Source organism: Zalophus californianus, chromosome 7, assembly GCF_009762305.2.
Source record: "Zalophus californianus isolate mZalCal1 chromosome 7, mZalCal1.pri.v2, whole genome shotgun sequence".
Lineage (NCBI taxonomy): Eukaryota > Metazoa > Chordata > Mammalia > Carnivora > Otariidae > Zalophus > Zalophus californianus.
In genome coordinates this window covers 35,608,100-35,634,598 of record NC_045601.1, presented here as the reverse complement: position 1 = coordinate 35,634,598, position 26,499 = coordinate 35,608,100, and the positions used below count along the sequence as shown (strand labels likewise).

The 26,499-nt window shown below is 35.4% G+C and overlaps 1 protein-coding gene across 8 annotated transcripts in view; it reads right to left on the bottom strand.

The window, feature by feature from the left end:
• Nucleotides 1–26,499, bottom strand: part of PTPRK (protein tyrosine phosphatase receptor type K) — a 553,961-nt gene that overhangs the window by 380,483 nt on the left and 146,979 nt on the right. The gene's annotated exons all lie outside the window — the stretch shown is intronic.

Here is a 26,499-nt window from a genome sequence, read left to right as displayed (position 1 = left end):
TGATGGGGATTAAGAGTACACTTATCTTGATGAGCACTGAGTAATATATGGAACTGTTGAATCACTGTATTGTACACTTAGAACACTGTATATTAACTGTACTGGAATTAAAATTAAAAAAAGAATTGCTGAATCACCATACTGTACACCTGAAACTAATACAACACTGTATGTTAACTATACTGGAATTAAAAAAAAAAAAAGAAAGAAAGAAATACAAGGGAGGGATAAAAACAAAACAGTGGTACATACATTCTATGGAATGCTACTCAGCCACAAAAAGGAAGAAACTACCAATACACTCAGCAATTTGCATGTCTCTCAAAGAAATTACGTAGAGCGAAAAAAGTCAAACCAAAAAGAACATACTCTATACACACAGTGTGTTTACTTGCTCACGTATACACACACATTCCATTTATATAACATTCTTGAAATAACAAAACTACTGAGAAGGAGAAACACTTTAGTGGTCGCCAGTGCGTAATAAGGAAAGGGCAGGGAGATGTGAACATGACCTGAAAGAGTAGCCCGAGGGATCCTTGTGGAGACAAAACTTCAATATCTTGACAATGGTACTGGTTACATGAATCTGTACGTGTGATAAAAGCGGCATAGAGCTTAATACATATACATACACAAACATGCACAAACACATACACACACAGGAGTTTGTGCTAAACTGGTAAAATCTGCCATTAAGTCAGGTTATATCAATATCCATTTCCAGACTGTGGTATTGCACCGTAGTTACGCAAAACCTAAGACAGCATCATTGCGGTAAACTGAAGAACTGACAAGACTGGTCACCAATCAGAATGTACAACTGTTATATTTGTCGTGATTTGTGAGCTGAAGACCTAGCAGTAAGGTTTGTGCTTTATGCAATTACTCACAATTAACAGACCATGGTAACTGAAACTTGAACCATGTTGCTGGGGGACCGGTAAACAGTAGTACAAATGAGGACTGCTTGCATCTGTTCCATATACTACTATACGGTCCCCTACTTTCCTAGCATGCTTACCAAAAAATTCTTTATCCTATCCATTATTTCCTCATTATGTGAGTACCCAGATTTACATAAATATGTATAATGTCTAGAAGTAACTATCTAGATTTACTTTGATGAGTGTTCCCAATAAATGTGAATTCTAACTATTGTGAACACGTATGCCTGAAAATAAACAACAGACACAGTCATATTGGTATTAATAACTGTGTTAACACTGAACTCTAGTGAAAGAACACTATATAAATTCTGGGGTCTAAAATCATCTCATGATTATCTACTGTTAATAAAGTAAGAAACAAAAAAACTCTCCAAAAATAATTTATATGTTTGGCGGTTTTTTGGTTTTGTTTTGTTTTCTGTCATTTTAACTTCACCCCTCTTTACCCAGCAATTGCCATGCTAAAATGGTTTTCACTCCTTGAACAGATGCCCACGGACATTAGAATGAGCCATCTCAAAAGTGTGCTACAGTGTGGCAAAAGAATTTTATTCTAGGACATAAAATTGGCTAAAAATGTCCATTTAATTACTATGTTCATTGATGAAATCCAGAAAGTACTTCTACTTCTTAGAACTGCATCTCAAATATTAAAAAAAAACTTCTTTTATACTCTTAACTTTTTAATTTCCCACTATTTCATATTTAGAATGATCTGTATGATTTCATAAACATTTGTTATGTATTTTTATAAAATACATATTCCTTAAAGAAAATATGAAAAATGTAAAAAAGCTAAAGAAAATTAAAAACACTCATAACCATACCACCCATAGATAGTCACTGTTTACATGTGAACATTTGTTTTTTTCTGCTCATGGAAAGAATTTTTACCCCAAACAAAATTAGATTCCTAGGATACTCATTCTTATAAATCGCATTTCTTTACATAATATATTCTGAATGTGTTATATCTTTTATTCAATTTCCTTTTACTACCTAACATTGGAATCAATATAAATGGCAATAAGAATGGCTAACTCCATTAGAAAGAGTAGGGCAATGTACTAAGCAGCTTATAAGTATTAACTGATCCAATTCTTATGACACTGTGAGGGTACTATAATTATTCTGGTTTTATACGGAATATGAGGCCTAGAGAGTTTAACTTGCTCAAGATCACACAGCTAATGTATGATGGAGTGCAGATTCAAGCGTGGGCCACTTCCATCTAGAATGCCTTGTAATCACATGGTCTCAGTCTCTGATACTCAGCCCCCACTGGTTCAAGATCAGCCTGAATTGGGGTGCCTGGGTGGCTCAGATGGTTAAGCGTCTGCCTTCGGCTCAGGTCGTGATCCCGGGGTCCTGGGATCGAGTCCCACATCGGGCTCCCTGATGCTTGGGAGCCTGCTTCTCCCTCTGCTTCTCTCTCTCTCTCTCCCCCTCTCTCTCTCCTCCTCTGTCTCTCATGAATAAATAAATAAAAAAAAAACAGCCTGAATTAATTAGGTCCAAAATATAGCATGTGGGTGGGATATGTGTGTGTGTGTATGTATATGTGTGTGTATATATATATATATATATATATATATACATATACATATACATATATATATATATTTGGTCATTTTACTGGAAAGCATTTAATGAAAATTAAGGAACTAAACATAGACATTTTAACGAATTTAACGCTTTACTGGAGGATTAAGATTATTTTTACAGAAATAAAAAGCTAAAAAAAAAGAAATAAAAAGCTGTTTTTTTCCTTGTAAAAGCTAACTCTGAAGTTCTTAAAGGTATATTGACTTCACTGTTGTGTAGCTTGTAAACATTCTCTCTTTATTAGTGTTTACAGTCTGAATATTATGTTGTGAAGATGAAAGTGTTTTCCTACACCTACATGCAAAACAATTAAGTTCAGTGAATTACACCATGTCCAAAAGCAGGAAAAGACAGGCTGAAGCTGCTTAGCAAACTATTTTAACAAAGATTACAGAAAAGTACATTTCTAGCCATGAGGCTCAAATTATTTGAAATTTAAAACAGAATTGAAATACTTAAGGTTAATATTAAGTCAGTCCTTTGCTTTCCCTTTCCCTTCTTACCTAGAGAAAGGTTTTTAATGCTTTTAACAAGGTACAGTATAAATATTTTTATAGAGGGCCTAGCATGTACAGAGTAGCCTCTCTTTACCAGTGATACTAATGAGTATGTGTGTGTGTGTGTGTGTGTGTGTGTGTGTGTATCATATTGTACAATTTTAACAACTGTAGAGCAAAGAAAAAGATGCAGGTAAATTTTCTAAATTATTTTCACCAAAGTTCCCAATTATTCTATGTGTAAACATTTTTTCTATTAGAATTTCATAATCTGAGAATGCTGCTGAAATCAATTTTTTCCTAGTTATTCTCAAACCATCGTCTCTGAAGTTGTGAAAAATTAGTGAACCAACCAAAAGGTAAATTGCTTTGGGATAAGTAAGCAAAAGGAAAATCAGTCCACACAATGTATACAACTTAGCCAAACAAAGAAATGTCTAAGTCACAGGTCTTACTCATCCTGTTCAAGGCTAAGCCTTCTTTCTAAGTGTAGTATCTCATCCTTTCCGGATCCTCTCCCCCATCAGTTACCTCCTCTCCCTCCTGTTACTTTAGTCTATCTCTCTTGACTGAACTAGACCCTGCATATAGTCTCCTCCATCTTAACAGCAACAACAGCCCCCCATTTAGGTCCAGATTCCTCCACCTAAGATTATTGAAGGCATAATCAATGGGGTTCCCTCACTTGTACAGCAAACTCACTTCACTGCAACTTGCTTTTATCCCCTCCTGTGGGTAAAACTATTCCCATTAAGGTCACCAATGAGTCCTTAATTCTTTAATATACTAGGCATTTTTCATTTCTCATCCTAGCTACATCTTTCCACATAACAGGAACTATTTGCTAGTCTTCCGCCTTCTTGAAACTCTCACCCCCACGCACTTCCCCTCACAACTAGTGCCATTTTTCCTGCTACCTCTCTAAGTGCTTCCTCAATTTTCTTACGGGCTCCTCTTTCTCTGCTGTCCTGTCAATTAAAAAATTTTATCTGGGTTTCTTTCTTCTTTCTTCACATCATAAATTGCAATGTTCTGCAGACAACCTTCTACACCCATGGCCTCGGCCATCAGTTTGTGTTGATGATACATAAATCCGTATTTCTACTTCTGATCACTTTCCAAGCTAGTATGCACAATGGAGGTCTGGAAATTCTTCAGTTCTACATCACACAGGTAACCAGAATCAGAGCCGAAACTGAAAGCCACGCCCCCTGACTCCACTTAAGGAAGTCCAGGCTTTTTCTACCACGGTGCCTATCTTCTCCAGGTCCACAGGGAGGAAATGCTAAAGTTCCAAAGAAGCAGTAGAAAGAATTTGAACTTCGGGATTTTACATAAGGGTAATTTAAGAATGAGATGGAGCCCAGAAGTGTTGGGAAATAAGACAGAGCACAAGGATCCATCTTTCATAAATCAAGAAACAGAGTTTTTCATCTTCCATACTGTCCTTCTTGCTCTATTTTCAATTACAGAATAAAGCAATGCAAGGTAGCTCCTATCATGCTATTAAATCTGAGCTTTAAGCATATCATTCTATAGCTATAACTTAGGAACTATTTAATCAGCTATGGATCAGAGATCACATGTTAATAGTCTCATTTGATATCACAATATTAAGCAGCAGGAAAGAGGCAAAGATAGAGATCACAGACCTGTGATCACTAACTGCCTTTTACAAGTTGTTTAACATGATCTAGGAAGCAGTCATTTCCTTTATAGGGCAAAAAAGACAAGAGTAGGAAAGAAGTATGGAGAGATCTATCTTTCAGGGCCTAGAGGGGGAGCCCCAGCTCCCAGATATCTAGTTCTATCACCAGTGTTAAGAATTAAGCATTTCTGGCTATTGGCACAGTACACACCGTTCCCAGCCTGTCTATTTATATTTATAGAATAGCTAGCTCTCTGTAGCCAGAAGACAAGATCAACACCACCCAAATAATTATAAATATTCATACTTATTATTCATAATTATGATTAAATATAAATATTCAAGAGCAACTGTCTTTATTTTTCGAAGTGATAGAAAAATGATACAATATTTCCATTTCAAGCACTTTACTACAATTATCTTATCATTGATCACATTATACTGGTGCTATGTTTTACTAAACTGTAACTATTATTTATCTTCTGTTTACCTGGACTACAAACATTTCTTTCATCACTGTGTTCTTTTCTAGGAGTGTAAGACACAGCATCACACTTATGAATAGCTGAAGTATTAATATGTTTTAACAGGAACTCGTACTGATGTTATATAGCCATTATTCTATTCTCTTGGCCATGCCTACACTCTTATCAAATTTCTGTGAAATACATGAATGACTACACTGAATATGACCACACAATGAGCCTATATCAATTATAATTTTATTTCAGACTTGTAAATTTATCTCAAAGTTCAACTCAATGTGCTTTTATAACCTTTAATCCTCAAATACATCAAAATAGATAGAACATTCTAAAGGTAAGAGTTAAACGAAGCCAAATGATATTCTAAGCAGTTGTGATAGAGCACAGACCATATTCTACTTGATCCATAATAACCACTATTTACTGTACTGGTTGTCAGCCCTGAAGGAGGGAGCGAGCACCCTCAGGCTGGAGCCTACAGTCCTATTCAGACACAATCCATGGAGGGGGCTGGCGGTGCGCCCTCACAACCTTTGCGTGCAAGCTGACTCTTCCTCTCCATCCACCACAGCTCATGACTTCTGCAGAACACAAGGAGCTCAATCCTGCTACCTATTCTGAACAACCCAGAGGTATGCAGCTGAATGAAAATACTGCTCCAACCATACAGAAGTTATATTAGAAGGGGGTTACACACCCCTAAATTTCAGCCAGAGTAGAAGAACAAGAAAAAGATGAAAGAGGAAACCTCCAGCACAGCTCTCGAGCATTTCCCAAAGCCTGGGAGGTTTAATCGACCAGAACTTCTCACTGGACAGCGGGAGAACTCAATGACACAATGCTGTCGTCAAGAAAGACTACCTGCAAGGGAGACGTCTCTCTACATCTGCTATTTCAAAGCAAATAATTATCCTGATAAATCATGCAAATAGAGCTCTTCTTCAGCTGAATGACAAAATATCCAGTGCATTATCTCAGCACATGGGTAGACAGAGAGATAATACAAAACGAGATGCTTATTTCAATTTTTAAATATCTGCAGCAGCTGGAAAGCTATATATTTCCAGGGGAAGAAGTAGTTCTGAAATTATAATAGACTGGTCAGATTTGAAGGCAGAAGGAGAAGAGTGGGAAGACTGACCTATATATGGATAAAAGTCTTTACCTATGTAATATTTATACTCATGGTTTCTATCACGTGAGCTAGTTAGAAAGGATGTGCAGTGCAGACTATATCCTATTTAGCTTTGTTTGTACTGAGATACAAACTCCTCCAGGATACTGGCACTCAAATGTGGCACAGGGTTCCACTGGAAGGCAACCACAGAACCCAACGGTTGCTTATTATGAAATACAATTTCCAGATACTACATCCTAATTTGGGGGCCTAGGAGTCCCCCTTCTAAAATAAGCACCCAAAGAAATCCTGATGTATGAGGTCCTTGGGTCACACTTGGAAAAACAGTAACATGATTTCTTAGTACTCTGTGCCCTATCACTGGCAGCATTAGAAAACAAATGGCTTATAATTTAAAAAAAAAGTTTTAGGAAAATTGGCTTATGTAACACCAGAAAAATTACTACCTTTCTGAGTTTTATAAAGTAAGAAACAGTTAATTTTAGAAATGATTTCTGTTTTCCAGTTTGATAGCCACATGACATTTTTTCATTTATTTTATGCTTGCATTTTGTGCCTCCTGGATTACTATGTTCTATTTTATTTTATAGACATGATTAAATATTTAAGAATCATGCATTTCAATTGCTTGCAAAAATTCTTGTTATAAATTTGCAACAGCATTCACAGTCTATAAATTTACTAATGTTTTCATTTTATTCCATTTAAAGGAATATTTTCTACCATTGAGTACATCTGATATTACTCTTTATATAATTCAGTTTTCCCTAAATAAAATTTTTATAACATTTAATAATAATCCCAACGTGAAAAATATTTTTCTTCTGTGTTTGCAATTCAACCAAAAGTTTACAACACATCTGTGAGTACGTGTCTGCCTATTACCTCAATTGGTGAGTGAGGAATTAATCATAGGCTACATAGTGGAATCTCAGTACACTGCTCAGCTCGCGTTATCCTTTAGTCTAGAATCAAGGAAAGGTTGGTCTTTTTCACAGATACTCTCCACTGGTGTAGTTCTATTCACTGTTTCCTGGGTAATGCAAGTTAGGAGAAGACCTTCTTCATTAATAAATATTTATCTAAAATAAAAGAGAAATTTTTTTTATTTCTCCTCAAATATAAGTATTTTTGCATTGATTGCTGCTCAAAGTTAGATCCGACAAGTTTTTACAATAGAAAAAGCCTTCTGAGACCATGCATGATCTTTTGAAATGATAAAACTCATATAGAGAACAGCTCAGAAAATTCCACTGTAGCATAAATATAAGAAGGTTTAAGACACTTAAACTCCTCATTCCCAAAGCTTGTTCATTTTACTATCAAAAAAACAAGCAATGATTTTTGATCTCCTACTATGTATAAGGCCAGACTACTAAACCTTGACATATACAACTTCACTTAATCCTCACTTAATCCCATATTTCAGATGAGGGAGTGACGGTCTTAAAGTCACAGACCTGTAAGTGGCATAGAATAATGGATTTCAAAACTTTTGCTCTATTAAAGATCATCTTCTTGAAACTTCATCAAGCAGTGTCAAAGAAGTAGTGAGACAGCACTGAGATGTGATGACAGCTGGTACTACTTAATGTCAAGGTGAATCACAAATTAGCACTGGAGAAACACATCCAGAGTATTAACCTAATATGTACGGTGACTGTAAAGCCAATTCACCTCCAACCCCATTCTTCTATGTCTTCTACTACCCTTGGCAGAAATCCTAGACTAATTCACCAAAATGTTCATAATCCAGAGGACCCAAGTGACTCCTTTCACATTGATTTGAGCATTGATAAAACTTTAATGTGCTTTTAATATGCTTTTAGATAAACACTGATAAAACTAATAGCTAGGAAACCAAGCTGGGTTAGATGGCGATGTTATTCCACACCCCTACAACCAAAATTAGCCCAAGCTTGTTTTCAACGTAACATCACTGCACTAAAATGTTTTTTGGTCTCGGATCTATAAATACTGCCAATCCAGAGCTTCTGAGTAACATGTTACTTATGTCACAATTTTGAAATATATAACTTCAGTAAAAATCGGAGAATTATGATGCTTTAGATGGAATAAAACATTTACGATGTAAATATACAATAACTTTTAGATTTTGAAAAAATATTGAAAATGGGACACTGGATACCCACTGTCCCTATTATTGCTTTCTTACACTTAAGCATTCAGAGCAAACTGAGAATCGTTAGGTACTTGAAACAGGTATCACGAAGTGCCAAGTATCAAAATCAATAAAGACTAGCTTTTCAGTTATTTAGGATGTTTTATGATTAGCACAGTTTATAGGGATTCCAGAATTTATTTCAATTATTCAATTTATAAACTCTGCATATAGGTAGTCCCTGGACAAAACCATACACATAAAATGACTATCTCGAAAAAAATACGTATTTATATATAAGAAAATCTGCTCTCCCATTTTGTGCTTATGAATTGTTACCTGTTTTCCTCTGTGCAACTACACTTCTGTTTCTCCATTAAAAAAATTAAAACCAGAGGCGCCTGGGTGGCACAGTCAGTTAAGCATCTGCCTTCAGCTCAGGTCAAGATTTCTGGGTCCTGGGATTAAGCCCCACATGGAGCTCCAGCTCAGTGGGGAGTCTGCTTCTCCCTCACCCTCTGACCCACACCCTAGCTTGTGATCTCTCTCGCTTTCTCAAATAAATAAAAATCAAGTAATTTTTTTTAAATTTAAGTCAGTACCTAGCTACTTTTTGTTATTTTGTTTTTTTTCTTTTATAGCACAGGTGTGACTCTGGATGATTAAGCACACTGGAAGAAGATTCTTTATCTTATAAAATGCACAATTTTCAATTAATATAGAACATTTTGTATATTTAAGCAATATATTAAGGAGGTTGGTTAATTCACCTAAATAAAGATAGTTTTGTCAGTCAAATAAATGCCTTACAAATAGGAAATTTCATAGTTTCCAGCTCATTCCCACACACCCATACATTATCTCAACATTCCAACAGAATATGATGTAAACCAGGTACCTATTGAAATAAATCTACTTTTCTTATCTTAGAGCACAGAAGGGAACCTTTCATGTACTTGATTTGTCTTCAAATCTATGATGAGTCCACAGATATATCAGGTAATTTTAAGTACGTGCCATTCTAGAGAGGATTTATGAACAAGGATAATTACACTCTTAATGTGATTTATCAAGGTCAATCTTTTGATTCGTCATTAGCCAAAAAATTAAGAGAAAGAATGGCTGTGTAACTTTTTGCTAAAGCAAAATCCTGGTTTCTACATTTAAAAAGGCAGATTGAGAAGCCCTGAATTTCTAATTTTACTAAAATGAATTTTAAATGTTGAATTAAAATTTTAAAAGGGCTAGTAACTGATAAAATAGCATTTACAAATGGAGGTAAAAAGCACACTTAATTCCAAAATTGCAAAGAGAATAACTGCAAAGTATAAATATAAATATGTGTGTGATATTTTTCTACTAAGACAGCACAAGATATAAGTTGAGGCAATCAATTTAAATATAAGTTTCAAGTGTGCATTTACTTTCTCCTCAAAGAGATGTCAGTATGCTAATGACACAGTATGCATTGAAATTTGGCTATTATGAAATAGGTCATTATAAACCGAAGAAAACTGGTACCAAAACAGAAAAGTCAAGATAGGAAAGAAAAAAATGACTGTAAATACTGTAATAAAAAATCCATTTTGTTTTAGTTAATACAATTCTAAACTTAAAAAGGTAGAAAGAAGTGGTGTGGGGTGGGAGGGGTGGGGTGGCTGGGCGATAGACATTGGGGAGGGTATGTGCTATGGTGAGCACTGTGAATTGTGTAAGACTGATGATTCACAGACCCGTACCTCTGAAACAAGTAATACAATATATGTTAAAAAAAAGAAGAAGAAGAAGAAGAAGAAGAAGATAGTAGGAAGGGAAAAATGAAGGGGGGGAATCGGAGGGGAGAAGAACTGAGAGAGACTGTGGACTCTGAGAAACACACTGAGGGTTCTAGAGGGGAGGGGGATGGGGGATGGGTTAGCCTGGTGATGGGTATTAAAGAGGGCACGTTCTGCATGGAGCACTGGGTGTTATACGCAAACAATGAATCATGGAACATTACATCAAAAAGTAATGATGCACTGTATGGTGACTAACATAACATAAAATAAAATTTTAAAAAAATAATTAAAAAATTAAAAGGTAGAAAGATGTAGAAAACCTTCTTCTATAGCATTTCTTTGTATCACAGGCAGTTATGAGCATCAAGCATTCCATCCTCTGCCCACATATGCCATCCTGCATGTAGAAAAATGGTGTAATGTGACTTTTTGTGACCTATGAGCTGTGGCTTGTGTCACTTCCTGCAAAGAGCAGCAGAATACCCATGCAAATGTTCTAGTCACTGTCTCACCTTACCACTAGATAGAGAAAGTTCTGTGTTACAAATGGTGTAGAGCCTCGGGTGAGCATGGGTCTCTGAGTGACTACAGGATACAAAGCCCTCACTAACCTACTATGAACCTGTAACATAGGTAAGAAATAAGTTTTTATCATCCCCCAATGCCACAGCTAATTAGGAACTACAATGTAATCCAGTCTAGCTCAAATAAAAGACCTTCCGAAATCAAAGAGATGGTCATAACAATGGTCTATTCTAAACTATTCGGTAAAATACTATATCTGCTTCCATTCCTATCTGCATGTCTGCAAGCCTCTTTCATGCCCCTATAATTTGTCTCATAAGTTTCACCAGAAACAGGGATAAACACTGTCTCTCCATGATCTGGAATCAGTTTCCTGATCACTCATTTCTATCACTTTCACCACTAATGGTCAAACAAATCATTCACAAAACTCTAACTGTCCCAAAAATGCCCATCACAGAGGAAGGCCCTCTTTTGTAAATCTCACTGGAGAATTCCTGGTGTCTTTCTTTTAGGCCCAGAATTTAAGTTCCTAACCCGGTCTGTTTGCATGTTGCTTTTTGATAGTCAATGCCTTTCCAAATGAATTCCCTTAGTCACATTCATGGTTAATTATCTTACCAAAGTTACAACATTTCAGAAGTAGGAAGAGCAGATTATTTAGCCAGCCCTCCTTCCATTGTATAGATGAGGAAACCAAAGTCCCCAGAGGTAATAATTAGCAGAGCAAAAACCTGAACTTTATGGTGTTACTGTAACCTCCAAATTAGACAGCTAGTGATTTATGCAGTAAAGGGACCATACTCAAATTTTATTATCTCAATTATTATTATACAATTATAGTAGTCTAATGTGAAAACTTATTTTATACTATGTTATATAATAAAAGTCTAACATATTGTGATTCTGAGTCATGACAGATTTGTTCAAGGCTTAATTTTTCTTAAACATTCTCAATTTTAAGTTGCAAATTTTGATATATTTATTAGAAGCAAATGGCATTCAAACAATTGCATTTTATTTCTTGTACTATTATGAGGGGCAAATGATCCATGCATAAACTCACCAGACTGTTACAGAAGTCTGAATTACTTTTACTGAATTCAATACATATTGTATGTTAAGACAGGATAACTATAAAAACATATCATTAGAAACACATCATTGATTTGTCACCTGCATGAAAACAGGTTCAGTTTATTGTCATGAATGTCTCTCACATCTTGATAAGCTATTGGCAATATTCAAAAAGGAAAGTGAAGGCATTACAAGTAAGCTTTATCAATAGAGTCAATAATGATCACTGACTTCTTCAAAACAAATTAAACATACAAATAAATAACCTTCTCCTAAGCAGCAATGCTTAGATATTTTATTTTAAAGTACATGGATAATTATCTCACTCGTTCATTTCACCTATGTAAACACAAGTTCAATGCACACATATTAGTTTAAATTGAATAATGAACAGTCACATCCTTTCTATTGTATGCTGATTTTCCTAATATAGTGACCCACAGGCCTACAAAACCTTTAATATTCTGAATCTATTAAAAAAAAGAAAGAGAAAGAAAAGACAACTTTTCCTGCCAGCTCATATATCCAAGTCTGAGTTTATTAAACAGAATTACAGTGGTAGAATCAATAACTTCATCTTTAACTAGTCATGGTGTGATTGCGATGAACTATATCTCAGTATCAAGTAGTGGCAAATTTGAGGGCAGGTTATTATAAACCTACCTCCATATATACCTGCATTACATATATTTGGAAAATGGCAAAAGAATGTCTAATAAACACTATGATTCAAGCCTATCACTAATTTCTTAGAAGTGCCCTAAAAAACCTAACACAATATGCCACAAGCAGTAGATACAGACATGAATAAAAACTTGTAAGCATCATAGGCCAAATTCAAATTCTAATCAGGGGTATAATACACACACTCGATTTTCTTTCTCTTAACAATCTTATCTACATCTCCACAGCCACGAACAATCGAAGATATTTAAGTCATTTCTGAGTTTAAAGTTCAAGGGCCCTAGTGTTTCATTTGAGACTATCTTTCATTTGAATATGGGTAGAGGTGAAAGAAAAATTGAGGTCATATTTAACTATGAACAGATTTATTGGAAAAATGCAAGTACTTTCAGAGAATCAAAAATTAGATTACAGAAGTCCTTCCAAAGTCTTTTACAATGAACACGAAGAGGAAGTGGCATTTCCTCTAGCCAGTGACCATTCATATTCACACGCCCCAAATATTTCAGTGGTCCATAACCACCAGCCAGGCTGCGCCTATCTTCAGCTACCAGTAGCATCTGGGCACTCTGGAACTGTACTTATGGGTTTGTTATGTAATTTGTCAATATTAGTCTTTTATAACAGAAAGAACAGTTCCCTGTTCTAGTTCAAGGGTTGGGTGTTTTCCAAGACGATGGACTTATGTAATGTTTCAGTTAAATCAAGAACAAGGAAAACCTGGTAAGACTGGTTCAAGACCTAACCAGGTTTGATATCCAAACGCAAAGCCATTCTTGAGTACTCTCAAGAAACTATTAGTAATGCTGTAACTATGATAACTGTCACCCACATCTCAAGTCACAGAGAGTACTGTTTTCCTACTCTCTCAATCTTTGTGCAAACACTGTGGAAAAACTGAGACAGAAGACTTCTTCTTTGTTCAAATCAGTCAAAAGAAATGAGTTATTTGAGTAGAAGACAGATAAGCCTTTCCATAGAGCACACCCAATGGACGAGCCCTTACTATTAGAAAACTTGTCAGCACAGGGGTCAGACAGAAAAGCACAAGGTAAGCACAGAAATGAAATGGACCCTAGATGCTTCTGGAAGTAGTTTATCACCCTGAACAGCTCTCACACTGCCAAATTGTTGATGTTAGGGCATACTTTTGGAAAAGTCTGCAAAAAAAGAAAACTTGAATCACTTAGGCAAAAACACTGCCACTATCCAAAGCAATTCTAACTAAAACAACAGATTTAGAAAAGCGCTTAAACTTTGAACTGAAGGATTTACACAAATTATGTCTCACACCTCTTCTGTTGTGATGCACTAAAGTCCCTATAATTTCTCTATTTCTCAACTTTATTAAATAAAAACTGCTGCTCCTTTGTATAATAACACAATATTTCTGTTCACGAGGCATCTAAATATAGCAAGCACTAGGCTAAGGGCTTTACGTATATGTCAAAGCTGCACAACATCCCTACAAAGTGGATATCATTTTATCAACTTTATGGCTGAAGAAACAAAGGCTTAACGACGTTTAAGGTTAACTTCTCCACTATAGGGTGAGAAATGAACCAGGTCTTTCTGACCGCAGAGCCTTTGTGTCCACAATGCCTTGCAGCTTTACAGCAATAAGGACACCCAATGAAGATGCAGAGACACCTCAAGTTATATCAAATTAATGGTGTGGGTTAAAGAAACAGAAAAGAGTGAATTACAATCATGGCAGCATTTTCCCTGCTTTCAGATTTCATGAGCATACGAGACAACAAACAGGTCTGGTCTTTCCTTCCTACTTCTCACATTCTCTGGCTTGTTAGAGGCAGAGGACGGCTTTGGCATTAGAAGGTATGTGTCTTTACAGAAGCCGGCTTGCACCTCCAAGCAAACTACTCATCTGATATTCCACTTCCCCGACACTGGGTTGGACCTACTGTATGACAGTACCTTGGACACTATGTGGCATCTTCCTCAAGGATCTAAACTCTATAAGGGAAGAATAGTTTCCTATTGTGTTCACTTTTCTAACCCCTGTCCCTGGTATGCAGCAGGGCCTCAATAAACATTTGCTGACATATGATTAAATGAAATGTAATTCTACTGTATGTAGTATTCTTCATGCGGGTTTTCTAACACTGGTAACAGGTGGTACTAAATTATCCAGGTCCCCCCACAACCCGTCCACCATTAGTTTATCCAGTTTCGTTAACATTTACTTAAAATATTACCAATATCACGGGATTTTAAAATTTTAGAGATATGTAAAAGCATTCATTAGAATACCCACTTGGGCCCAAAATACTAGCGTTCCCGAGTCTAAATCTTGTTGAATTCAGGGATTCCCCTAGTGTATCCAATAGTCTCCATCCTGACATGCCTTAGAGTACTTACTTTTGAAAATACCAGTACTCTAGTCCTGCTCCTAGGGATTTGAATTTAACTGGTCTCAGGTGGGACCAAAACTGGTAATTTTTTGAACTCCCCATAGAGACTAAGAAGTCAGGTTTGATCACCACTGCTCTTTGCTGAATCTCTAAGCGATGCTGATGCAAGGCCTATATTTAAAAAATGATAGTACTGGAGCATCTGGGTGGCTCAGCCAGCTAAGCATCCATCTCTTGATTTCAGCTCAGGTCATGATCTCCAGGTTGTGAAATCAAGCCCCACATCGGGCTTATCAAACAGCAGGGAGTCAGCTGGAGACTCTCTCCCTCTCCCTCTGCCCCTCCCCCCATTCCTGCTCTCTCTCTCTCTCTCACTCTCTCTTCCTCTCTCTCTAAAATGAATAAATCTTTTAAAAATAATATAAATAAAAATAAATACATAAATAAATATAGTACTAAATATAACAATAGAGAATGTCTCTCCTTCCAAATTATTTCCTATATAAATCCAACCCTTAACTTGGGCCTCATTAATACCAGGTCCCTACAGTCAAACATGGATCTCTCATCACATAATAGCAGTGCTAAAGTGGAAACCATTATCTACTATAAAAAATACAAATGCCCTGTTTGAGAGTTTGAGAGAACCTTCAGGAAAAAAAATATTCTCACTTTAATGAGTTGCAATGTTAGTTCAATTTTATAAAGCAATTAAATGAAGCAAATCCAGCACCTAATTTTTGAGATTTGACTCTCTAATGTGCATACATAGCCTTCCCCATTTCTGTAATCAAAAATAATGCAAAATGCATAGATGTCATCTCATTCTAGAATTGCTGAGCTTATTTGATAAGTCACTGGGCTTAAATTCTACAGATGTCAGGAAACGAGGAAATTGATTTCACTGAAATTTAGATGTGGAAAAGGAAGGGTGTAGGGGGGTAGGCAAGGAAAACAAAAAACAGGGACTGAAGGAGAAAAATAACCAAATTTAGGATGACAGAGAGCAGAGAAAATAAATTGAGGAAGGATCTGGAATGAAAAAAAAAAGAATAGGGCCATGATCTGCACTTACTCTATTTAAACAAACAAAACAAAATCAATTAATGTAACAGCAATTCCAATAAAAGGAGAGGTGCCTGAACAATTAAGTATTCTGTTTAAAAAAAAAAAATGCAGGCAATCTGCGACAAGGCCAATGAGCAAGATCCTGTCTTGACTGGTTGCTTCCTCTGACTAGCTGCAGCTTCCTTTGAGTAATCCTAATTTTCCCCCCAATAAAGCTTTCTCATTCTTTTCAAGTTACTTCCAATTTATTTTTAACACACAGTAAGTGCTACTGAACCCAAGAGTGTTACCAACTGGAATGAGGAGTATCTGAATCAGAAGTCATTTTGCTTAACTCTTTAGGCTCGTGGGAACAGAGTAGGGACCGGCCACCCTAATTATAACCTATCTCTAGTGGTCTTCACCAAGCAATTACTGCTAATTCTCTGGGACTGAGTTTTCATATCTGTAAAGTAAGGAAATGGAACTAGTTTTCTAAAGCACTGCCCAGTTCCAAAGCACTGCAAGCAAGATGACAGACTACAATAATGGTCTTTAAAATTCAAGTACCAGAAAATCTTTCCATTATTCTGAGAATATGTAAGAATAAAACTCTTCACTTCTTTCCAAAAGAACAAAAATCACCACAGAACTAAACTGCACAGCTGACTCAATTCACGTTCTTTTAAAGAGCCTTGGCTTAGCGTGCAATTTGAATTCTACCACCTCTTCACAAGTCAAGCTTTCTGCCTTGAAGATACATAGGCATTTCACCAAGGGGGGGGGGGGGAGAAAGTTAGCCTAAAAATATATTTCTATACTGATTTTGCCTCCTCACTCTCCCACCAATCTTAACCAAAGTTTCATGGAATCATTTCCTACTTTCATGTTCCTGGGGAAGAGATGAAGTTTTCAGAAGTGCCATAATAATGATTTTAGAAAGTAGGCTCTTCTCCAACATAGAAAATAAAAAGGCACCATATGGAAATAAGGTTCAACGACTGGGCAGTTTAGGTAAAACCTCAGCAGATAACCACTGTATAGACAGACATCTTGGAAGACACTCAAAATACATTGGGCCCCAGTCTGATAAATCTAATTTTGCCTTTCACCAGGTGAAATAAAATTTACAGGTGAAAACTGAAGATTCTTCCTCCTTAAATGTTTAACATGGAGGTGGATAGTTAAAAGAAATTTACATGTACTCCATATCCAAAGAACTAAATTTAGTAGAATAAATTTTAATAAACCTGCAGAAATTACTTCCTTTAAAATGCAAAGTATATTTATTGAGAAGCTGGATGGACTATGAAAATTTAATAAATGAAAAAACCAAACTTTAGAAATTCTTAAAAATTTATTTAATTTATATCTCTGATTTCAGCACATGCCACATAGAGGTGGATGCCATGTTTCTGAAGATTATTCTATGGCAACATTTGTGAGGAAATCTATTCTGGGACTGAGCATGGTGTTCTGATGATGGAAGATACGTAGAAAGTAGGAATCATGAGTCCCTTTCCTCTGACAGCCTAGTAGAAAAACAAACCATTCAAAATTGGGAGAGAAGAAGAAGAAAAAAAACACAATAAAAGAAAAGCACATGGGAGACTGAAAATTTGAGGGGAAAACAAACAGTTCGATCATGAAGGAAATAACAGTGAAGGCAAATAAAAGTTTAGAGCTCTTGTTCAAAACAAGAATCCCTCCTATTTCAGCTTGTCTCCCCCATACACACACACACACATACACACACTTTGTGTTTTAAAGCATCCTTAGAAGACTGCATCCTTCATATTTATGATCTAAATAAACATCCACTGATTATTCCCATGTAGAAGATTCAAAGTAAGGTCTTGAATAGACAGGATACAATCATGAGTAGGAAATGGAAGCCGCATTTCAGGGGCTTAGAATCTATCAGGAAGGACGTATCATTTGGTCCCTTGCACATAACAGACCCAAAATAAATATCTTTCCAAATAAACATTTAAAAAAAACCTAAGCAGTTCAATAATAACAGCTTGGCCTCATATTGTCGTCCTTGCCTTCCCACCTACGGAGCTTAATGCACTAAATAAACATCATCATCCACCGGGGCATCCCTGTTATTGATGTAGCTGGAAAGTATTACTCATTCTTTATCCAAATGAGGAAAAGGTTTTGGAAGGTTAAATTAGTTGCTCATAGCTACAGAATTAACGGTAAAATAGGGAATAGAATTCAGAGTTCCCTAAGCTACTGCTCCAGATTTGTTATTTTTAATCTCCTAAAGAAAATATTTCTACTTTACAGGTCTTTAGGGGTCTTAAGTAGTTTTTCATAGTAATATTATTCATGAAGCAGTGCCTTTTGAACATCAAGATAATTCATCATAACAAGTTTGCATTTTTTTATTTTAGAATCTACTCAAATGAATATTATTTTTTGATGAAAATTTCCCACTCATGAAATCTCTAACTTTTAAATTCTAAATTATCACCTAAAATTCCAAATTTTTATATAAAAGTCCCACCCCTCCCCCAAAGTCATCATTTTCTTAGTCTTAGGCATTTATTATATATTTCTTCAAGAAAGGAATCAAATTGGCCTCATTTAAAAGAACATCTAACTTACACTTTAAGGATAAAAAGATTAACTTCATGATTTATAATAAAAATATTCACCATAAGAATGAAGTCCGTTTGCCTTGGAAATAATTTTAAGTTATTTAGTTCCAAGAAACAGCACCAACACTTAAATACAAATCGTGTTTTCCCATTCTGCCCTTTGTTAACATGGCAATAACTTTACCGTGTCTTGTGGCTACTGTTTCAGTATAATTGAATTCTTAGAAGATTTCATTTGCCTCAAAACATTTCAAGAGCAAGAGCACAATATGAACAACTCAATTATAATCAGACAACTCAGTGAACTGAAACGGAATAAACAGAAATACTGGGATTCGTCTGAATTGCACCACACTTTTGCACACTCTAGCACTCCCACCGCCCCCATCAGGAAGAAACCCAAAAAACACTTGCTTTGTCTTCGATTCTTCCCTCCTCGCAATTATTATCCTGCCAATTCATTTTATTAGTTACATCTGTTGAATCATTTTGGACTCTATCTGTACTATACTGTGTAGTTAGTAGAAATAAATGTCTACTTCATTATCAATCACATGAAATAACACTTTTATTACAAAGCATTTCAAACCCAAACTGGATAGCTTGTTAGCATATGTTAATTTTATATATTCTCATAAAAAAATATTTTAATGGGAATCTATTTAGATTTTGAACACAGCTATAACACTGTCATTACTCTTACAGGTCTGAACTAGTAGTTACTATAACAACTTGGAACACTTCAAAATCTACTACAACCTACCACTGTTCTTCTCATACCTCATCAGTGTACTTCCACCCTAGCTCATTTCTTGACTAAGCAGCCTTCTCCCTTCCAAACGATCAAAATGGGATACTGGGAGTACCCTAACCACTAAGTCACCCAACCAAGTACCAACCTTTGCCTCCCTGAATAACAAGTAAATGTGTATTTAATCTCCCAAAAGACCAGCCATTCTGGATTTCATTCTTTATCCCAAATTCTCAGCTCTTTAATGAATCTGTTTAAGCTCTGAGTTCAATGGCATTTTACTGCAAGGAAAAATGCTTAGAGATTAGAAACTCTGGGGACACACAGCTGCATGGAATGAGCAATGACCCAGTTGTCCTAGGTTTGCCCCTGTTATCTCGGGCCTATCCAGTTAGCTTTGTATGTAGTGGTTAAAATTATGTTCATACACAAGATCATCCAAGAACAAAAGAATCAAGCCACATAATTAGGCTTCAGCACATCCGAACATTCGATGTATCCGGGAAGACCAAAAGAAAAGTGATAGCGGTACAGTAGGCATACTGTATACATTGTTCATTTACTCCTTGAAGAGAATTTTCAAAGAGTTGAAAAGTTAGCCAGAAACAAATAAGGACAAATAAGGCTATCAGGAGTTGATTTTTCCTACTCAATTTTAAGTTACTGAGGGCAGATAATGATAATGAGGATGGACCAACAATTTTAGTTATTTTAAGTGCTCACACATGATACTCTTGATGAGCATAATGACTGGTTGGTATGAATGACCGCTCCATGCGACATAAAATAGCACCCTACCCAGCTCTCAGAAGAGTGTGTCTAACTTCCTGGTATGTCACAAAGACATTTCTGGTAAGTCAATGTCATGAATTATTTTATTCCCATTGCCAAATTTTGAATAGAAACATGGAATGGGAAAATGAACAGAAAATATTGGTCTATATGTACATACAGATTTGAGTGTGTATATAGCACTCTATGGAAGCACCATACACTTTAAATGTTGGAAAATAATGAGAGAGGTAATTTCAAGACAGGAAATGGTGACCCAAGACTGATAACATTGTAATACATTCTTAGTATTTCCAAGTCAAAGTAAGGTGTACATGGCACACCATGACTTCCTCCCAAAATTTATGTACTAAGGCCGCCGGTTAACTGACTCAATTTACTCCTAGTTTTCACATACATTTTTTTTTTAATTTTTCACCAAAGGATCATATGCTTAAATATAATTTCAAGACCTAAGCCTTGGACTTTATCCTTACAAATTTATGTTGATTCACACTTTAATGTGCAGTGCATATACATCAATCAGGCACTAATGCATATTCAATACATCTATAAACAAAAACAGGATGATTCATTGTATTACAAAGTACTAGAAATGGTTTCCACAAAACACACATATAAGCACTTCCTTTGCTACCATTACTTTGATGTTTATTCCTTTGGTGTTGCACATTAGAATCACCTGGGGGACTTTAAGTAAGTATCTATGCCCTGGCCGTAATTCACACCAATTAAACAAAAGTTTCTGGGAGTGTGGCATTGGTCCTTTATAAAGAACCTCATTATTCTAAAATGCAGTCAGCTCTGAGAATCACCATTCCATAATTGTCTTAAAACATTTCCTAAATGTTACTTATAATTATCTTTCCTTCTAGACCTCGTATCCTATTTTTTCTTTATGCTAATAATAACACTATAAATTATTAAAGGCAATTATACAGTACATATGTGTCCAGGTATAGTGGTCCTGATTGTGGGTTTCTCCATCATCCATTCATCCTTATGTTAGTGGTAAATACAAATTTATGTTTGAGACTATAATTGAGAATTATATTTTGCCTGACTATGGGTACCCCTGAGTTGCTCAGTATTTTAAGTATTTAGCATTCTTTCGAGTAACAAATGTGTTTCTATTGTATGTTTATCTTTTATCGTATGTTACGATTAATTATATTCCATTTTTTCTCTTGCTACATTAAAAAAAAAGACTGAGAAACAAGTATGTAGTCCCCATCCTCCAATTTTCCGGGACCTCTCCAGTGTACATTTAAATATTAATTTCATAGGTTATTTTACATCATTTTCCTTCTTTTATTGAGAAAGAGAGAAAAGTAGATTTTTTAATTCTACACTAAGTTCATCTGCATCATTTCAATATTTGTTGCTGTTTTTGTCAATATGGTACATGTTCCTCTGATGACATAGGCCACTACTGGTTAGTTTCCACTGTGTATTTCTCCTCATCTTTGACTCTAGCCATTGGAGAGTCAAATGTCAATCAATCATGCTTGATTCAGTCCTAGGAACGCTTCTGTACTCTGTTCAAACCTACCACTGTGCTCTCATCTAGTTTCATGGTTTCACATACCATCTATATACTAAAGACTCCCAAATAGTCCTCTCCCCCGAATATCAGACTTGGATATCAAATAAGTATTTCAAATTCAACATCTCTAAAACCCAACTCCTCTCACATTCATGCCCCTCTCAGTTCATGTCTAATCCAGCTTTCCAATTGCTCAGGCCAAAAACTTCTTATTCATGCTTAACACCATGACTCCAATCCCATCAATCCTAATGCTGAATCGACTCTTTTGATTACAGCCTGGTTCCAAGTCACAATCCTCTCACCTGGGTTATCACAACAGCTTCCTAACTGGTCTCCCCGTTACTACTCTTGCTCCATCACCCACCCTATCTATTCTTCATATCCTATAGTCACTTTGAGCCTATTAAGGCAGAAGTCAAATCATGTCACTCTACTTCAAACCTTGCAAAGTTCTGCCAATGAGCCTATTTACAACCACTGTTACTATACTGACCTTATCTCCTACCACAACCCTCAGACTCACTCTCCTTCAGACAAACTGGCCATGTTACTGTTTCTCAAACACTGGCATGTTCCTCCGTTAGGGATTTCCCACTGGCTAACCTCTTTGCCTGCAATGCTTTTCCCTCAGACATCTGGATGGTTTGCTCTGTCACAATCTTGTTAAGTCTTTTGTTTACTCTATGGCACTCAGAAATACTGTATATTTTACTTCTAACTTTTTATTATCCTTCTTCCCAGCAAAATATAAGCTCCTTGAGGGCAAGGAATTTCATCTGTCTTATTCAAGAGTTTTCCAAGTGCCTGGAAGAATGGCTGGCACACATACTATTAAATAGATATTTAAGTGAATGAATGAATGAACTGGCAAGTAATAGGTTACTAAAACTGACTAAAAAACCTTCATCACAGTACTTTGATTTGTTACGCAAAATCTTGAAGAAAATTAAAAGGAATCTGAAAGTGACCAACTTCATTAAAGGAAGAAGCCAAAGAAACAGAATCAAAATTTACTAGACAAAGAAAACGTACTTAGCTCCCAGATAAATGAAAAAATGTCCTAATTAACATGGAAGGTCAACTAAAATGAGAACTACGTGCAATTTTCATTCACTCTACAGACTTTAATCAACTTCAGAATTGTTATAAGCATATAAATTAGGTTGTATTTTAAACACATTAAAACTCTTCCTTTCTTAATGTGAAAAAGAAGTCTTGTTTCTGGCTCTGTTTAACTCCCAATACAGTCAGGAATTATGCTTCAGATGTAATCTGCAGACAGAGTGTGCTTTTTAGGATCTGCAGCTTCACAAATCTCTACAGAAATATAACAAATTATGCATATTAAAGTGAAAGTTATTTCAATAAATATGGATCATAAATTACTTGCATTTATATATATTAAGAAATTATTGCATTTATATAGTAGAGAGTAAATATTGCAAAGTAAGATAAATATGTTATCCTTTGCCTCTGGACAAAACTGAATAGCTCCTATTGAACCAACCTTATCAAAGATAACAATTAAAAACTATAGAAGTTTTGGATATTTATTGCAGCATTAATTATGATACAAAAAAGAAGACATAATATATGCCTATAGCATTATGGAACTTTTAAAAAATGTATGCCACTTTTACATGATAAAGACTCAATATATGTCACCCATACCAAATTATCTTGGAAGTTGAGGAAAATAATAGTCATGTATTATCTAATAAAAAGGGGGAAGAATCATATGTGCTATATCATCATGGTTTCATTACATAAACATACATATACACACATGAAGATGTACACAGAGACACCATATACACACAAATATAGCCTCTTACGGGGGGTGGATAAAAATAACATCACAATATTGATCATGGTTTTCTCTTGGTTTTAAAACTTATATGTGATTTTTAAATGGTTTTCTGATTTATTTAAATATTTGTATACTATATATGTACTAGCTTTAAAATTAGAGAAAAAGAAGTATGACAAATTTCTGCAAATACAAATAAAGAAGAAATCTTGAAAAAAATATCCTTCAGGAATGTAAAAAGAAAGACTAGACTCCAAAAAAATTACTATTAATATATTTGAGAATCTCTCTTTTTCAAAGAAGCCCAAAGAATTTCATGTGAACTATGCTAGGTAACTAGAAATTATATATATTTCATTTTGGGAAAAGTTTTACAGAGCAGAATCTTATCACTTTCTGGTGTCATCTGTTTTCTCTTTTAAAATGATATTTTTACCTGTGTATAATTATCTTCTACTTTTACCTCCATTCCAGTATAACTGTTACACTAAGTTCAAATAAGATTGAAAATAACAGAATGACATAATGAGTTACTTGTTATGGCTAAAATGACCTTAGAGACTAAACCTTAAGAGGCTATTTTAACTGTTGAATATTTATCACAGTAAAGTACTACTGTAGGCACTATGAGGAAAAGAAAATATAAAACACAGTAGCTAATTATTGGCCACTTTCCTCCTCTCCCTGATATTCTTCTATTAGTCTGTCTAGTTTCTGACTAAAAGCTCGACTCTGTTCCTTTTGCAATTTGGTCAGCTCCCTATTCCAGCCACTTTATTTCCACATGTTCCAGTGTACCTGTCTCTTGCTAACTACTCTCTCTCTACACTCTGCCGTCGCTACCTATTGTCATGGGATAAAATACCATGAATCAATTAAATGATATACAAATCACTGCTGTGACCATGTAATTCACTCCCATTCTTTGAAATATTGACTAGTAAGATGACATGGAATAATTAAAGATACAAGGTCCAATCCATTTACATTACCTACACAATACACTTGTTACTTGTTGGCTTATTAAGATCTACTTTCACTGTTTTCAATGTTCACAACCATATATTATTTTGCTCCTTACAAGTACCCTCTGGGAAAGGAAAGGCAACTAGTAATTTCTTGATTTTATCTTCAAAAAGAGAACCATTTTCCAAATTATGTGGCTGTATATCCAAGTCATAAGTGTTAGAATCTAGAGTCTGAGTCTTCCAAAACAATCTCTTGGGAAAATATGCTTCAAGCCCTTCCTTTTCTTCATAAGGCATTGGGTATATCTTCCCCAAATATTAAATCCTTTCGAGGCTGTAGATACTCTCAAAGTCTTGGAAAATGCTTATTAAGTCATATGTTCTCTAACACTAGTTAGCTACATCAGGGAGAAAAAGCTTTGGAATTCCAGGGTATTCACTTCAGAGTGGAGAGAAAATTCCCAGTGATTATTCTGTCATGTAATATTTGCTAGCTAATATTTTGTTGCCTAATGAGGTTTTTGTGCTTGTTTATTTTGTTTGATTATACTTAACAGCTTTTCCCGAAATAATCACCAGTGAGTTGCAGTAAATGGAGGAAACAATGAAGCTCAAAGTAATTTATCTAAGCTTTCCAACGGACAATAGGTAAGTGCATGGAAGAAAAAGTAGGGAAGCTATGTCCTACTGAACTCCTGTTCATCCTGGACGTAAATCCCTGCAAATGGGACTTCAATCCCAACACCATGTGGCAAGAAGAGTATTTTTAAAAATGGGTTAATCTAGTAATAGAAAAACCTACAAATATATTCTTGGGAGCAAAAATATTCAGAGAATTCCTTTAAACTCTGGATATGACTCTCTTTGAAGTAATGGAGATGAAATTAAAAGGATGTAAGAGAGGACTCTGTAGAAACACATGATCTTGGAGTCAGTATAAGACACCAGACCAGGAGGTGAACAAAGTATAAATTTTGTTCTCCATTGTGAACTCAACCTTCCCCTGAGGACTGTGCCTTAGAGAACTCTCCAATTCTGGACTCTAAAGAATTCTGTACTATTCTGTGATTTATCTAATATTCAGTGCCTAATATTTTCCTGGAAAATCACATACATACCTACGCACCGATAGATACAAACACACACATATACAATATTACAATTTTCAAGGGTTCAAAAACCTCCAAAAACTCATTAATATAATATGTAGATGAGATATGTAAAGGGTAGAGAGAATTGAACTTACCCTTTTCTCACTCTTTTCTCACTTTTAAAGAGGAAATGAAGCAAAAGAACAAGAAATCACAACTAGTAACCTGGGTATACCTTTAGTCTGTGATAAAAGGTTAAAAATTTTCCCAAATATGTAGACGCCATACGAGTACTTACACAAGTTCTATGAAACCAGAATCCATTTGCATGATAGAAACTTCAGACTTAAAAATAGTAATAGGCCGTATCAGACAGATTCAGATTCAATTTTTCAATCTAGATATTTGCTGGTGCTTGCTTGAAGACACTTATATAGTAACAGACACTCAGTGCTTGTAGCATGAGATACTTTTAACAATTTTTCCAGTTTCTCCATGTTTCAAATGTTGTTGCATGTCTTTTTCCTATGTTTTTATGTCATTATAGGCTGCAGCTGCTTTCAACATTAAATAAAATCCAAATTAAAATGCCCTTCATTTTTAAAATGTTGAAATAATGATCTCAAAGCAATTCAGTAAGCCAAATAAAAAAATAATGTGTAAAAAGTCTTAAAGAGCTGAGAAATAATAAACTTTTTTCCGAATTATTTCCATGTCCTAAATATCCCATCTTTGTTAAGAATAATATTTGAAAAGTTCAAGTTGACCTACAATACTGTTCTATGGAAATCATTTTCAGACATCATTATGTGTCATAGCGCAAAGCACCTGCATTCAGTGAACAGTTATGTAGGAAAGGTAATTTTCTGAATTGGACATAAAATAATTCCTAATGAGCTGCTAAAAAATCATAATTGGGAAATGCAATTTATTTCTTGCCAAAAAAAGTAAGTGAAAGGAATTCAAATCAATTTCTTACAGATTAATGAGATTATTAA